The 15,420-nt window shown below is 48.3% G+C and overlaps 1 long non-coding RNA gene across 1 annotated transcript in view; it reads left to right on the top strand.

Moving 5' to 3' along the window:
• Nucleotides 1-731: 731 nt before the first annotated feature.
• LOC135978988 (uncharacterized) overlaps nucleotides 732-15,420 on the top strand; it is a 34,451-nt gene continuing 19,762 nt past the window's right edge. Inside the window, exon 1 of the long non-coding RNA XR_010596325.1 lies at nucleotides 732-1,030. This is a non-coding gene — a long non-coding RNA (uncharacterized LOC135978988). The remainder of the gene's footprint in view (nucleotides 1,031-15,420) is intronic.

The following is a 15,420-nucleotide window of genomic DNA, read 5'->3' as shown; positions in this document are numbered from 1 at the left end:
GTGCTCAGCTTTAACTATGTGGTTAAGTCCCTTTGGAGTCAAAGTTAAGCAGGTGTTTAAATGCCCTTCCTGAATCAGGGGCCATGTGCATAAGTTGGTGGTGAACAAAATGTCCTCTCAGCCTATTATGGCCATTTTAGCTTATTTAGCATTCGCAACATGCCGCTGAGAGAAGCTGAGGCTGGAGCGACTTGTCAGTTCTCCATCAGACGTTGCTAAATTGATGGCTGCCGGTGGCTCCAAACGACACAGCTGGCTCAAGCAGGAAAGATAGCTGTCATGACGCACCCTCACTCCCACTGTACCAAAGGCAGTGTCTCTCATTCAAGCAGAAGGAAACCTGTTTGCTTGGCAGCATGGCAAAAACGCAGGCGTGCATTACAAAGTTCAGCAGGGAGGGATGATGGCAAGGGGTCTTTAGATTATCATTATCATCTTGGTCCATGCTAGGGTATAATCTCCCATCCAAGTGCAGATCTGAGGCCAGAGGATTTGTCTAATGGTCAATTAAACAAGCATAAAGCTTTGCTTTGCAGTGGTTCTGACAGTTCTTGTTGTAATCGGAGTTAAAATAGCTAGGTGGGTGAAATTTTGCAGGTTTTCCTTTATGACTCCTTCCAAAGCAGCAGGTAAATTCATCCCTGGGGTAACTCCACTGGCTGACTGTGCCCCAAGAGGGTTTAGTGTAGGGTTACCATTCGTCCGGATTTACCCGGACATTTCCTCCTTTTTGTTCTAAAAATAGCGTCCGGGGGGAATTTGTAAAGCACTCAAAATGTCCGGGATTTCCCCCCTCCCCCGGCAGAGCAGAGCGAGCAGCTGGGAGGGCTGCAGGAAAGTCCCGGGCTGGACTCCGGAGCAGCTGTAGAGGAGCCGGATCCGCCCTGCATTCTGAGCCGGCAGCTCTCCCCTGCAGCCCGGTCCAGCAGCACTGTGCAGGGCCAGGGACCGGGTTTTGTTGTGCTGGGGAGCGCAGCCACGTGTCCGGCTCGGCTCGCACAGAGCCCAACACCCTGTTCTGAGCAGCAGGGTAAGGGGGCCAGGGGGCAGGAGAAGGGGCAGGGAGGTTCTGGAGGGGGCAGTCAAGAAACTGGGGGGGGGAGCTTTTGGGGGGGAGTGGAGAAAGTTTTGGGCAGTCAGGGTACAGGTAGGGGGTAGGGTCCTGGGGGGCAGTTGGGGGGGTCTTAGGAGGGGGCAGTTAGGGGACAAGGAACAGGGAGTCTTAGGTAGGGGGTGGGGTTCTGGAGGGCAGTTAGGAGCAGGGGTCCCAGGAGGGGGCAGTCAGGGGACAAGGAGCGGGGGGGTTGGGGGGCTGGGAGTTCTGGGGGGGAGCTGTCAGGGGGCAGGAGTGGGGAGAGGGATCGGAGCAGTCAGGGGACAGGGAGCAGAGGGGTTTAGGTGGGTTGCGAGTTCTGGGGGGGGCTGTCAGGGGGCAGGAGTGCGGAGAGGGATCGGAGCAGTCAGGGGACAGGGAGCAGAGGGGTTTAGATGGGTTGGGAGTTCTGGGGGGGGCTGTCAGGGAGCAGGAGTGCGGAGAGGGATCGGAGCAGTCAGGGGACAGGGAGCAGAGGGGTTTAGATGGGTTGGGAGTTCTGGGGGGGGCTGTCAGGGGGTGGGGAGTGGTTGGATGGGGCGTGGGAGTCCCACGGGTCTGTCTGGGGGTGGGGGTGTGGATAAGGGTTGGGGCAGTCAGGGGACAAGAGGCAGGGAGGCTTAGATAGGGAGTGGAGTCCTGGGGGGCAGTTAGGGGCAGGGGTCCCAGGAGGGGGCAGTCAGGGGACAAGGAACGGGGGGAGGGTTGGGGGTTCTGGGGGGGCGGGAAGTGGGAGGGGCAGGGGTGGGGCTAGGGCGGGGCTCCTCCCGTCCTCTTTTTTGCTTGCTGAAATATGGTAACCCTAGTTTAGTGTATATTGCTTACCTCATTTTAAAGTTTCCGTGTCCTTTGCTAGCAGCCTCAGGCAGTTATGAGCTTTGTGGTCCCTGAAGATCCTGGTGCAGGGAAGCTCTGCCAATGTTTACCACCACCCCTGGGCAGGGCATTAACCGAGTCACCTATATTCATTGCAAATCACTTTCTCTCATTTTCATTTTATGGTAACGAATGTCTGTGGTTTTGATGCTCTATTAATTCACTGCTAACCACAATCGCAAACCCACATGCAGGACACTGTGACTTAGACCAGCCTCTCTCCAGCACAGCCAGCTGCACGTACTCCCCCTCCCCCCAGCCCAGATATGTGTCTAGTTAAATGCAGCTACACCGTGGCATGCAAAGATTAAATATATGCCTATTCATACAAAGCAAGATACGCTCCCTAATCTCCCAAGCAAAGAGGGCTGCCATCAAATCATTTAAAAAAATAAGTCACATAAACAAGCTGCTGTTGCATCTAAGAATGCCGGGGGGTGCAGATTTTCTCTTCCACGTTGCCATGCCAACATCTTAGTGCACTGTCTGAGATTTCTTTTTAAGCTCCGCTGAGAGCAAGTATGTAGTCTGGGAGCTTATTTAGCATTCAGAAGTGGACCCGCTGCAAGCCGCACAGCCTCTCTGCAAAGGTTCTGAGCTAGATTCAGACTGTCTGACAAAGGAAGTGAGAATCTTTTTAGACGTTTGCTTCTCAAGGTTAGGGGAGTCAGGGTAGATAGGGAGAGAGATTGGGTAAGTATGGCCATTGACTCCCTGTGTGACCTTGAGCAAGTCACTTAAACCTCTCTGTACTTTGGTTTCCCAGCTGTAAAATGATAATAAGGGCATTTTCCTCTCAGAGTTGTTATGAGGCTAGGTTAGCTGTGTTTGTAAAGCACATTCAGATCAGGCACTGCAGAAATGCAAAGTCTCGATTTATTTATTATTATTCCAGGCATGCGTTGCATAGAATATGCCAAAAGAACTGTCAGGTGCAAGGAATTGTTTGTTGACGTGCACAAAATCAAGACACCAGGCCACAATTGTGTAGATGAGATTGTGTGAATGAACCTCCTCCTATCTTTGGAAACACACTTATTGAAAACTTGAAAGCTATCTGCTGGGCAGGCAACCACACAGAGGGTATGTTTCAGAGTAGCAGCCGTGTTAGTCTGTATCTGCAAAAAGAAGAACAGGAGTACTTGTGGCACCTTAGAGACTAACAAATTTATTAGAGCATAAGCATATGCATCCGAAGAACTGGGCTGTAGTCCACGAAAGCCTATGCTCTAATAAATTTGTTAGTCTCTAAGGTGCCACAAGTACTCCTGTTCTTCTTTTTACAGAGGGTATGGAAAGTGAGCATGAGATATCATTATCTCTAAGAAAGAAAACCTGATAACTGCTTTCAGAAAGTCATTTTCACTTGCCATTGAGTAGATTCAATACTTTACAGAAATCAATTTCACTCAGAGCCAGTGTATATTTTAGTGGGGTGGGGGGAGGAAATGGGTCACATTTCATTCCTTGAAACTTAATTTATGCCAGTACATGATCACTTTGGTGCAGTTTTCAAGTACAGTGCTGTCTAAAGTGTTGATAAAACTAACTTCAAGCTCCTGCTCCCATACAGTGCACGCTTCTAACCAGAACCATTACTAAAGAACAGCAATTTCTGCTGCCTGTACCATGGAGAGATGCTGGTGGAGCTGACGTATCGAAACGGTTTTCATAAGCGTGTGTTAGACTGTTCGCTAGAGACGGGGCCAGTTCACCCACAGTGATTGCATCATGTCAGTGCTGAGCCCAATGCAATGGTGCCTGTGCGAACTGCTGCTCAGCTGTAATGTTAGGAGAAACCAGGCAGGAGAAACTGTTCTTATCTGTCTATTCTCGTGGTACAATCCCCCATTTTTATTTAAATATACATTGATATTTTAGTTGGTTATCATGTCAGCCCCTCACTCTTTTCTTTTCCTCTCAGTTTTCTCTCTCTTTCTCCCTTATCACCTGTTACTCCCAGCTTTCTATCCTGGGGCTTTCATAGCTCTTCCTCTCTTCCTCATTCCTTTTCCCCTCTAATGTCAACATTCAAAATGTCTCTCTAGGTCAACATCTCCCACTGCTCACAATGAACCAAATCCTGGTCCCAATAAACTCCACCGTACAGAGCCCTCCTAGGCACCATGGAGATGGAAGCTAGTGCAAATCCTGGCTGTGTGGAGGAAATGGTTCTGCCTGGGAGGCATGAAGAGTTGCTTAGATTTGGCACCCAGGAGTGTGTTTCTTGCACCTCCCCTTATGGAATAGATGCAAATCTCCTTCTTGCCCTGTAACGGTGCGGGACTCACCCCTGTGACACCTCCTGCTGGTCGTTGGGAATTAGCTCTTTTTCCAGCTCCGGATCACCCTCTGCAGGCCGGTTTCCCGCTGGTCCTCGTGTCCCTCCCGGACCCCGACTCCCCTTTACCTGGGGGCTGCCCCCGGCAATATCCCCACCAGTCTCTATGGGTTTCCCTCTCTGGGAAACCCCCAACCCTCTAATCCCCACCTTGCCTCAGTTTGGGCTACTGCCAGTCATCACCAAGCCCCTGCTCCCTGGCAGCTGCAGTGTAAAAACCACTCATCATAGGCAAGGGGGTTCAGACCTGCTGCCTTCCTCTGCCTCCCAGTACCTCTTTGGGCCTTGGACCAGGCCCTGCAGCTTGGGGAGTTGCCAGCCTGGAGCTCGCGTGCTCCTCTAGCTCTTCCCAGCCCTGCTTCACTCCTAGTGCCCTTTCCGCAGGCAGCAAGGCCCTGCTCTCCTAGCCTGGAGAGAGACTTCTTTTGGGCCTCTGCCTCACAGCCTTTTTATACAGGCCAGCTGTGGCCTGATTGGGATGTGGCCCAGCTGCGGCCACTTCCCCCATCAGCCCAGCTTAGCAGCTCTCAGCCACAACCTTCTCCCAGGGCTGACTTGAACCCTTTTTCCGCTGGAGTGCGGGGAGCCGCCCCACTACATGCCCCTATCCACACTGGACCCGGACCTCTTCAGGATCAATCAACTGTGTGTGAAGCTAGTTACATGCTGTCTGAGGTTTATTAGGGTTACCATTCATCCGGATTCCCCCGGACATGTCCGGCTTTTTGAGCTAAAAATAGCGTCCGGGGGGAATTTGTAAATGTCCGGACTTCCCCCTCCCTCCCCTCCCCCCCCCCCCCCCGCCATGCAGAGCGCGCGCAGCTAACAGGGCAGCCGGCCGGATGGTGCCACTTACATGGGGCTCCGACAGCCAGAGAGAGCCCCTCCTCCCCCCTGCAGCAGAGATCACTCCCTCCCTCCCTGCATTCGCAGATCGCCTCCGGCAGTCATAGAATCATAGAATCATAGAATATCAGAGTTGGAAGGGACCTCAAGAGGTCATCTAGTCCAACCCCCTGCTCAAAGCAGGACCAATTCCCAGCTAAATCATCCCAGCCAGGGCTTTGTCAAGCCGGGCCTTAAAAACCTCCAAGGAAGGAGACTCCACCACCTCCCTAGGTAACGCATTCCAGTGTTTCACCACCCTCCTAGTGAAATAGTTTTTCCTGATATCCAACCTGGACTTCCCCCACCGCAACTTGAGACCATTGCTCCTTGTTCTGTCATCTGCCACCACTGAGAACAGCCGAGCTCCATCCTCTTTGGAACCCCCCTTCAGGTAGTTGAAGGCTGCTATCAAATCCCCCCTCATTCTTCTCTTCTGGAGACTAAACAATCCCAGTTCTCTCAGCCTCTCCTCATAAGTCAAATGCTCCAGACCCCTAATCATTTTTGTTGCCCTCCGCTGGACTCTTTCCAATTTTTCCACATCCTTCTTGTAGCGTGGGGCCCAAAACTGGACACAGTATTCCAGATGAGGCCTCACCAATGTCGAATAAAGGGGAACGATCACGTTCCTCGATCTGCTGGCAATGCCCCTACTTATACAGCCCAAAATGCCGTTAGCCTTCTTGGCAACAAGAGCACACTGTTGACTCATATCCAGTTTCTCGTCCACTGTGACCCCTAGGTCCTTTTCAGCAGAACTGCTACCTAGCCATTCGGTCCCTAGTCTGTAGCAGTGCATGGGATTCTTCCGTCCTAAGTGCAGGACTCTGCACTTGTCCTTGTTGAACCTCATCAGGTTTTTTTCTGCCCAATCCTCTAATTTGTCTAGGTCCCTCTGTATCCGATCCCTACCCTCTAGTGTATCTACCACGCCTCCTAGTTTAGTGTCATCTGCAAACTTGCTGAGAGTGCAGTCCACACCATCCTCCAGATCATTAATAAAGATATTAAACAAAACCGGCCCCAGGACCGACCCTTGGGGCACTCCACTTGAAACCGGCTGCCAACTAGACATGGAGCCATTGATCACTACCCGTTGAGCCCGACGATCTAGCCAGCTTTCTATCCACCTTACAGTCCATTCATCCAGCCCATACTTCTTTAACTTGGTGGCAAGAATACTGTGGGAGACAGTATCAAAAGCTTTGCTAAAGTCAAGAAATAACACATCCACTGCTTTCCCCTCATCCACAGAGCCAGTTATCTCATCATAGAAGGCAATTAGGTTAGTCAGGCACGACTTCCCCTTCGTGAATCCATGCTGACTGTTCCTGATCACTTTCCTTTCCTCTAAATGTTTCATAATTGATTCCTTGAGGACCTGCTCCATAATTTTTCCAGGGACTGAGGTGAGGCTGACTGGCCTGTAGTTCCCCGGATCCTCCTTCTTCCCTTTTTTAAAGATGGGTACTACATTAGCCTTTTTCCAGTCATCTGGGACCTCCCCCGATCGCCATGAGTTTTCAAAAATAATGGCTAATGGCTCTGCAATCTCACCCGCCAACTCCTTTAGCACCCTCGGATGCAGCGCATCCGGCCCCATGGACTTGTGCACGTCCAGTTTTTCTAAATAGTCCCGAACCACTTCTTTCTCCACAGAGGGCTGGTCACCTTCTCCCCATGCTGTACTGCCCAGTGCAGCAATCTGGGAGCTGACCTTGTGCGTGAAGACAGAGGCAAAAAAATCATTGAGTACATTAGCTTTTTCCACATCCTCGGTCACTAGGTTGCCTCCCTCATTCAGTAAGGGGCCCACACTTTCCTTGATTTTCTTCTTGTTGCTAACATACCTGAAGAAACCCTTCTTGTTACTCTTAACATCTCTTGCTAACTGCAACTCCAAGTGTGATTTGGCCTTCCTGATTTCACTCCTGCATGCCTGAGCAATATTTTTATACTCCTCCCTGGTCATTTGTCCAATCTTCCACTTCTTATAAGCCTCTTTTTTGCGTTTAAGATCAGCAAGGATTTCACTGTTTAGCCAAGCTGGTCGCCTGCCATATTTACTATTCTTTCTACACATCGGGATGGTTTGTTCCTGCAACCTCAATAAGGATTCTTTAAAATACAGCCAGCTCTCCTGGACCCCTTTGCCCTTCATGTTATTCTCCCAGGGGATCCTGCCCATCTGTTCCCTGAGGGAGTCAAAGTCTGCTTTTCTGAAGTCCAGGGTCCATATTCTGCTGCTCTCCTTTCTTCCTTGTGTCAGGATCCTGAACTCGACCATCTCATGGTCACTGCCTCCCAGGTTCCCATCCACTTTTGCTTCCCCTACTAGTTCTTCCCTGTTTGTGAGCAGCAGGTCAAGAAAAGCTTTGCCCCTAGTTGGTTCCTCCAGCACTTGCACCAGGAAATTGTCCCCTACGCTTTCCAAAAATTTCCTGGATTGCCTGTGCACCGCTGTATTGCTCTCCCAGCAGATATCAGGGTGATTAAAGTCTCCCATGAGAACCAGGGCCTGCGATCTAGCAACTTCTGCTAGTTGCCAGAAGAAAGCCTCGTCCACCTCATCCCCCTGGTCTGGTGGTCTATAGCAGACTCCAACCATGACATCACCCTTGTTGCTCCCACTTCTCAACTTTATCCAGAGACTCTCAGGTTTTTCTGCAGTATCATACCGGAGCTCTGAGCAGTCATACTCCTCTCTTACATACAATGCAACTCCCCCACCTTTTCTGCCCTGCCTGTCCTTCCTGAACAGTTTATATCCATCCATGACAGTACTCCAGTCATGTGAGTTATCCCACCAAGTTTCTGTTATTCCAATCACATCATAGTTCCCTGACTGTGCCAGGACTTCCAGTTCTCCCTGCTTGTTTCCCAGGCTTCTTGCATTTGTGTATAGGCACTTAAGATAACTCAATGATCGTCCCTCTTTCTCAGCATGAGACAGGAGTCCTCCCCTCTTGCGCTCTCCTGCTTGTGCTTCCTCCCAGGATCCCATTTCCCCACTTACCTCAGGGCTTTGGTCTCCTTCCCCCGGTGAACCTAGTTTAAAGCCCTCCTCACTAGGTTAGCCAGCCTGCTGGCGAAGATGCTCTTCCCTCTCTTCCTTAGGTGGAGCCCGTCTCTGCCTAGCACTCCTTCTTCTTGGAACACCATCCCATGGTCGAAGAATCCAAAGCCTTCGCTCCTCCCCCGCTCCTCTTCCACTGCTGCCCAGCGTGTCGGGACGAACGGCTCAGGCCGTTCCTGAGCAAGTTCACAGAGACATTAGGCGAAGAAAGGCCAACAACAAGGGGGCCAGGGGGTCGGAGAAGGGGCAGGGAGGTTCTGGAGGGGGCAGTCAAGAGACGGGGGGGGTCGGGAGTTCGGGGGGGGCTTTCTGGGGGTGGGGGTGTGGATAAGGTTTTGGGCAGTCAGGGTACAGGTAGGGGGTAGGGTCCTGGGGGGCATTTAGGGGGGAGGTCTTAGGAGGGGGCAGAGGGTTGGGAGTTCGGGAGGGGGCTGTCATGGGGTGGGGAGTGGTTGGATGGGGCGTGGGAGTCCCAGGGGTCTGTCTGGGGGTGGGGGTGTGGATAAGGGTTGGGGCAGTCAGGGTACAGGTAGGGGGTACGGTCCTGGGGGGCATTTGGGGGGGGTCTTAGGAGGGGGCAGTCAGGAGACAAGAGGCAGGGAGGCTTAGGTAGGGGGTGGAGTCCTGGGGGGCAGTTAGGGGCAGGGGTCCCAGGAGGGGTCAGTCAGGGGACAAGGAGCCGGGGGAGGGTTGGGGGTTCTGAGGGGGGAAGTGGGAGGGGCAGAGCCGGGGCTAGGGCAGGATGGGGCGGGGGCAGGGCAGGACGGGGGCGGGGCTCCTCCCGTCCTCTTTTTTGCTTGCTGAAATATGGTAACCCTAGCTTTATATGCTACAGACTGTCAGATTAAACAAACTCAGAATTTGACCCAATGTTGCTTTTATTATTGCCTTGGCATATAGTTTTAAATCAAAGAAATTGGCTGATAACCCATTTCCCCTTCATTTGCCATACAGGATCCTCTTTATTGAATCAGGATCATAAATTATTTCTCATGGCCCCTTTACATTGGTTTTAATCTTCTCTGATCCTTTTTTATTTAGGGATGGGCGTTGATTGTACTAAGCCGCGGGCTGGGAAACGGCATTGTAAATAGTCAGGGATCAATCTGGGTCAGGGATAATGACCTAGCAGGGCATACTCCTTAATGAGTCCAGTCTCGTGTGGACAGTGCCAGCACAGAGAGACAGTACAGAAAACATGAACAGGACAGAAACCTCGGAAGGGAGAAGAATTTGCTCTAAAACAAACTCAACTCCTTGTGACTTTGGAGTCTTCCATGGGATTCCAATCATTTGTAGGCAAAATTCTGATGGAATCTGCTCTGCTGGATCTACCCTCTGTGCATGCGTATAAATATGCAACATCATTCCTTGCAATCAGTAAGAGAAGGACGGCTGCCTTAATGCAGTTAGGGTAGTACTTTGGGAATTAATGCTCAGAGCCGATTAGCTGTGCAGCTGGTGCTGCATTGCAGGGCTAGTTGCTTAAGCAGTGGTAGTGTGAGCCTTAAGGGGAAAAGGGCATTCTACTACTGCATTTACATGTTACCGTACCTCTAATGGGAAGTGTCAGAATTATGCTGCATTGACAGAAAATGATTTTCAGTCACTGAAACAAGGGATAACAATAAACCATGTGTTGGGCATTAATGTCAATGTTACCTTTTAACCTAAATGCAAGATGGTTTGTGTGGCATTCTTTTATATTTTTTTAAAAAAAAAAAGCTTGCAGGAAACTATCTATGCAGGATAGTGAAATGGAACTTTAAGGGTCAAATAGTCTGCTCAGGTAAATGGCTGCAATTCCAGTAATTTCAATGGCAGTTCATCCATTTGCATCAGCAGACAGTTTGGCCCTAGAAATCTGTTTGTTTAAATAAATGAAAATTCACTGAGGTTCAGAGAAGTAAGTGTAAAAGCAAGATGTTGGTTTCCCATATTTAATCTCCCTCAATGGATTAAATATCAAATTCTGTAACAGATTTGCTGTTTTGAAGTCAAAGCATTTTTTCCTTTGTGATTACTGAAGGCTGGTCTTTGTATAGAAAAATATAGCTGTTTTCTTATATATTAATGACACCTTTAGCTAGCGTGAATCAACACAGTTCTGTTGAAGTCCACAGAACTGTGCTGATTTGCATTTGCTGAGGGTCTGGCACGAAGTGTTTTTGGTATCACGCTTCAGCTGGAAATTGTGTTGATGATGCATCAGACAGAATAGCATACAGCTTGTTTTTCCTGCATTCATATTGGCTCTGGAGTGCTGGCAATAGTAAAAATTTTGTTGCAGACAGTAAACTTAAGAAGATATGACTCAGAAGACACAGGGAGAAAAATATGTACAATAATGAGCAGCCATTTTTAAAGCATCACTTTATTTAATTTTTATTTGACCTTTGTATTTTAAGGAGATGGTAAAAGAACTAACCCTGTGATGTTCTGTTTTGCAGCCAATAGACAACGTTCTGGGGGCGTTTGATTAATGAACTTACATTGTGTGTGTTTGGGGAGATGGGAGGCGTGGTTAATTAAAGCTTTTCAAGATGGTTCCTGGCACACAGGATGAGTGGTCTTTTGTGTATTTGGCCACTTGTGTGCCTTCAGATTTGGAGTTTCTGCTGTACAATCTTAAAATAACTGTTAAAGAGTCTGACTGATCAGGGAAACACACAGTAAGGGCAGTGAAGCTGAAACACACACTGAGGAGAGCCAATAGAAGATGATGGAATCAAACCAAGGAGAACTGTGATCACAAGGAGTTCAAGTTGAACGAGAGGGTAACTCACTTGAGAGCAGAATTGGAGACCTAGAATTGAAGAAATACAACTGGTGAGAAAGAAAGGAAGGGAGATTCTGATATAGGAGGTGGGATGAACTAAACAACAGAACAAAAGAGAGGAAGTGGTACCAGGAGTGGAGCCAGGATATATATAAGAGAGAGAAAGGGAAGAAGTGGCTGGTGAAAAGCAGACACTGGGAAAGGAGGTAGGGTGTTGGAGATGGAGAGGTGGGCAGGAACAGACTAAAGAGGAATGTGACTTCAGGAAAGGAGATCAGTAGACCAGGAGATGAATCTAGCAAGAGAGACAGACAGAAAGTCAGAATTTGGGGAGAATGGAGGAGATTTTACCAGAATGATTAATTAGGTTTTTAGACATTGATCCCACATATTAAGATTATTGAGATCATAAGGAGAGAAAGTTAAGGTCAAGATTCTTTCTTCAGGGAATCAAAGTCTGTCAGCCTCAGGAAGTAAACTTCAAGGCATCCAATAAAACCCCTTGATACTTTCACCGAAGTCATTTGCAAAATATTTAATTTATCGATAAGGGCCAAGAACTCTGAAGAGCAGCGTAATTCACGTCGACACCTCCATCAAATGCGAGACACAATATCATCCTTTTATAAATGCTATATTGTATGAAAATTGTTACATTGTTTACATCAATGTCTAAACCGTGTGATGGGCAGTATCCCACACAGTCTAACCCAAAAGGGCTGGTTCTCCACCAGGTTCATCTTGCAAATAAAGTCAAAAGCCTTGGAGAAGTCATCCAGTGCCTCCCATTAAATACTGTAAAATAAAACATGGGGTGCAAAAAAGATTCACCATTGCCCTGCACCTTGTGCCGTCAAATAGTTAAAGTGTTGATAATGGAGGGGAGGTTTGTTGTGGTGCTGTTTATTAAAAAAAAAAAAAAAAGTTCTGGCTTGGGTGGCTAACTTGAAACCCTACATTCCTATTATTTGCCTTTCACATCCTCCTGCCAATTATTGTGGATGTTACTGACATCAAAATCAAGGACCTACTTATAGATAAATATCTGCTCCCACTAAATCCATTTGAGAGCAAATATGTGAATTCTGTAAAGTTATGTTAATTTAAAAAAAATTAAACTTGATCATGTAATATGAGGGAAATGTCTGGTTTTGTGTTGTATGAGTAATTTGTACTCTTTTTGAATGCTACTCTACATTTGTTGTTTCAATATAACATCAGAACAAAGGGGCATATTCTCAGTTGGTGTGTATCAGCATAGCTCCAGTGATTTCCCCAGAGCTATGCCCATTCTATACCAGCTGAGAATATGGCCCATTGTTTTAAAAAAGTAGAAGCAAAAAAGCATTCTTCATCACAAGGTCGGGGAAATAACTCTTCCAGCAATAGGACTAAAATAAACCATGACATTCTAGGATTTTTTTCATAAGCACCATTACAGGGGTGTTTCTTTTGTGTGCTCGTCTGGTTGTTGTTTTTATGAGAGTCCTGGACTGGGAGTCAGGAGGTCTGTGTTTTATTCCTGGATCTGCCATTGATTCTCCGAGTTAGGCAAGTCACTCACTGTAAAATTTTCAGAAGTGGCTACTGGTTTCAAATGCCTTGATTTTTGGGTGCTCAGCTTGAGATGCCTTGTGGCATGGTCTTCAGAGACGCGGAGCACCTGACCTGCTGATTCCATTGCCTCCGCTTTGAGTGCTGGGTACTCAGCACTAATGAAAATCAAAGTGTCTCTCTCAAAAACTGAGGTGTTCAGAATCATTGGCCTCTTTTGTCCTTAATCTTCCTGTACCTCTGTTCCCTTACCTGTAAAATTGGGGTATTCTGGGATCTATGGATGAAAAGGGCTAAGTATTATACACCCAGAGACAAAAGATAAATGGGTAAAACTGCCCTTTACATGATCTTAACTTTCCTTTTGCTAGCCTGTGGCATAAGACTGGTGAATTCTTAATTTCAATGTTTAATTCTCTCCTTCCTGCCTGTGGCATTTTTTTTCCTGATGTCTTCCCTCTGCTGGAGGAATTGATAGGCTTTCGCTTTTTTCTGTAGAACAGGACATCATCTGTCACATAGCTAATTCCAAATATCACTCGTTTTTGAGGGGGGAAATAGCCTTTAAAATTAATTAACTGGCAAAACACTTGTGCTAACATCAGTCCGTTTGGACAAGGCTTGGAGCAGTGACTGCTGAAGAGAGAATGCCTGTGAGGGTGGCTTCCTGAAGACCAGGAGGTTAAAGGCAGAAGGACTGCAGCTGAAAGGAGAGTCCCTTATTCAGAATTCCAGCAGTGCAGTTAGTCTGTGAGGTTTTTTGAGTGTTGCTTTTTAATTTGAATATACAGGGATGCTGAATTCCCAACAGGGCAAAGTCAGTTGTCATAGGAACTGAGCACAGTTGCAGAGATTACTGGAGGAGTGAGGCTGCAGGCACTCCAAAACTGGAGGAGGAGGAGGCGACAGGGGATTACATCCCAGAAGGAGCACCTTCTCACTAAACCCTTTTACTGTGGGTTATCATAGGGGAGAGGATATTGCCCTTAATGTGGAAAAAACCCAAGTGTCTGGAGTCCGATATTTATCCACAGCACATGCAGTCCAGCACGCAGCCACACCCCACTGATATGTCTAACCACTTAGCTCAATGGACCACCCCTCTTGGAAGGAGAGGCTAGTTCAGACTCTACACAGGGTCAGTTCTTGGCTGCTCTGGTGACACTGCAGCCAGGGATGTCCATTAGCATGTCGTGTTTATCATGATGTGGACGCTTGATAACTAGGAAATAGACTGAGGCAGACCCCCAGTTTATTTGTCACAGGCCACCAAACAGGTAATTGCCTCCAATCACCACCATCTGGGTCAAGACTAAATCAGTGAGTTAAAGGTGAAAGGCCGGTAGCCTATTTCCATCCCCCTGATTCGTCCTCTTCCCTGGTCTGTTGCCTCACTGTGTTTGAAGCCTCGAGGATGATTGAATGCCATGTTGTATTTTCACATATTGCAGGGTTGCTGGATGGAGTTGCAATAACTTATTTTGTAGCCATCAGCTAGCAGGTGAAAACATGGGGCCAGATCCTCAACTGGTTAGATCGGCATCGCTCCTTTCAAGTCAGCAGAGCTAGGCTACTTCACAGCAACTGCGATCTGGCCTGTGATTCCTATTTCCTGTCTGTAAATGCTCCTACCAAAAAAGTCTTTAGGTGAAATCCTGATCTTTTTTCACTATTTACTCAGTCTTTACTCAGGCAAAACTCCCACTGACTTCAGAGGGAGCTCAGCCTGAGTTAAGACTTCAGGCTTAGGCCCTGGGTGGATGTCTAGTAACCAGGGCTGGCTCTGGCTTTTTTGCCGCCCTAGGCAAAAAAGCCACCCGCCGAACCCACCTCCCCCCCCCCCAAACGGCAGGAGAGGGCACCGAGCCCGGCTGCGGGCCCACAATCCCCGACCGGACAGAGTGCCGGGGGGAGGGCGGAGAGCCCAGCTGGGGAGCGCCGCCGGAGAGCAAATTGCAAATTGTCAGCATGAATTCTCCTTCACTTTAATCCAAACCACTGTTAATTTCTTGTTGGTGGCATTGTGAATGCATATGCTATCTGATACAGGCCTCTGTCTCTTTCCGTAGAAGATCAATTTCTTTCCTAACCTTCCCTCCTAACATCCCTCTCTTCCAGTTTCTTCCTAGAGCATTCATCGTGCCTTGCAGCAGATTAAATTTAAACTTCTGCACGTACCATAAACAGGTCATATTTGTATAGAAGCTACATGGAATAGTCCACTGGTACTGCAAGCTCAAGATCCATTTTCATCATACTAGTATAAGATAGACTTGAGGATAGAAAGAATAACCAGAGATGGTTCCTCTCTTATATGAGGAGCCTAAGACCGCACACTGATGGCATCAGAGTGATCTGAAACGCTGCTTGCATATGGGAAGATCCACCTCCCAGCATCTGTGCTACATCCCTGCTTTTAAACAGTCTCTTGGAGGAAACCTTTCAGTGTCCCAGACCCCCAAGGGGTCTCACTCTTCCTTCAGGGTAGGCCACGTGAAGGGGTGCTGGAACAATTCATATCATATCATATTCATATCACTGAACCAAACTGTAAACCTTGTCTATGATGGAAACGCCAGGCCTCTGAGACTAGGTCGCTTAACTCGGAACTGCCCTATACGGACTTCTCCAAAGACAAGGTCCAGCTGCAGCCGCTCCTGGCTTTCCTGCCCAAGGTGGTCTCACAGTTTCATACGGGCCAGGACATTTACTTACCTGTCTTTTTTCCAACGCTGCATAAGTCAGATGAGGACCACAGGTTGCATTCCCTAGACGTCAGGAGGGCGCTAGCCTTCTACATTGAAAGGACCAAG

This window comes from Chrysemys picta, unplaced genomic scaffold, assembly GCF_011386835.1.
Source record: "Chrysemys picta bellii isolate R12L10 unplaced genomic scaffold, ASM1138683v2 scaf592, whole genome shotgun sequence".
NCBI lineage: Eukaryota > Metazoa > Chordata > Testudines > Emydidae > Chrysemys > Chrysemys picta.
The sequence above is the reverse complement of the archived record's forward strand: the minus strand, read 5'-3'. Positions and strand labels throughout refer to the sequence as shown.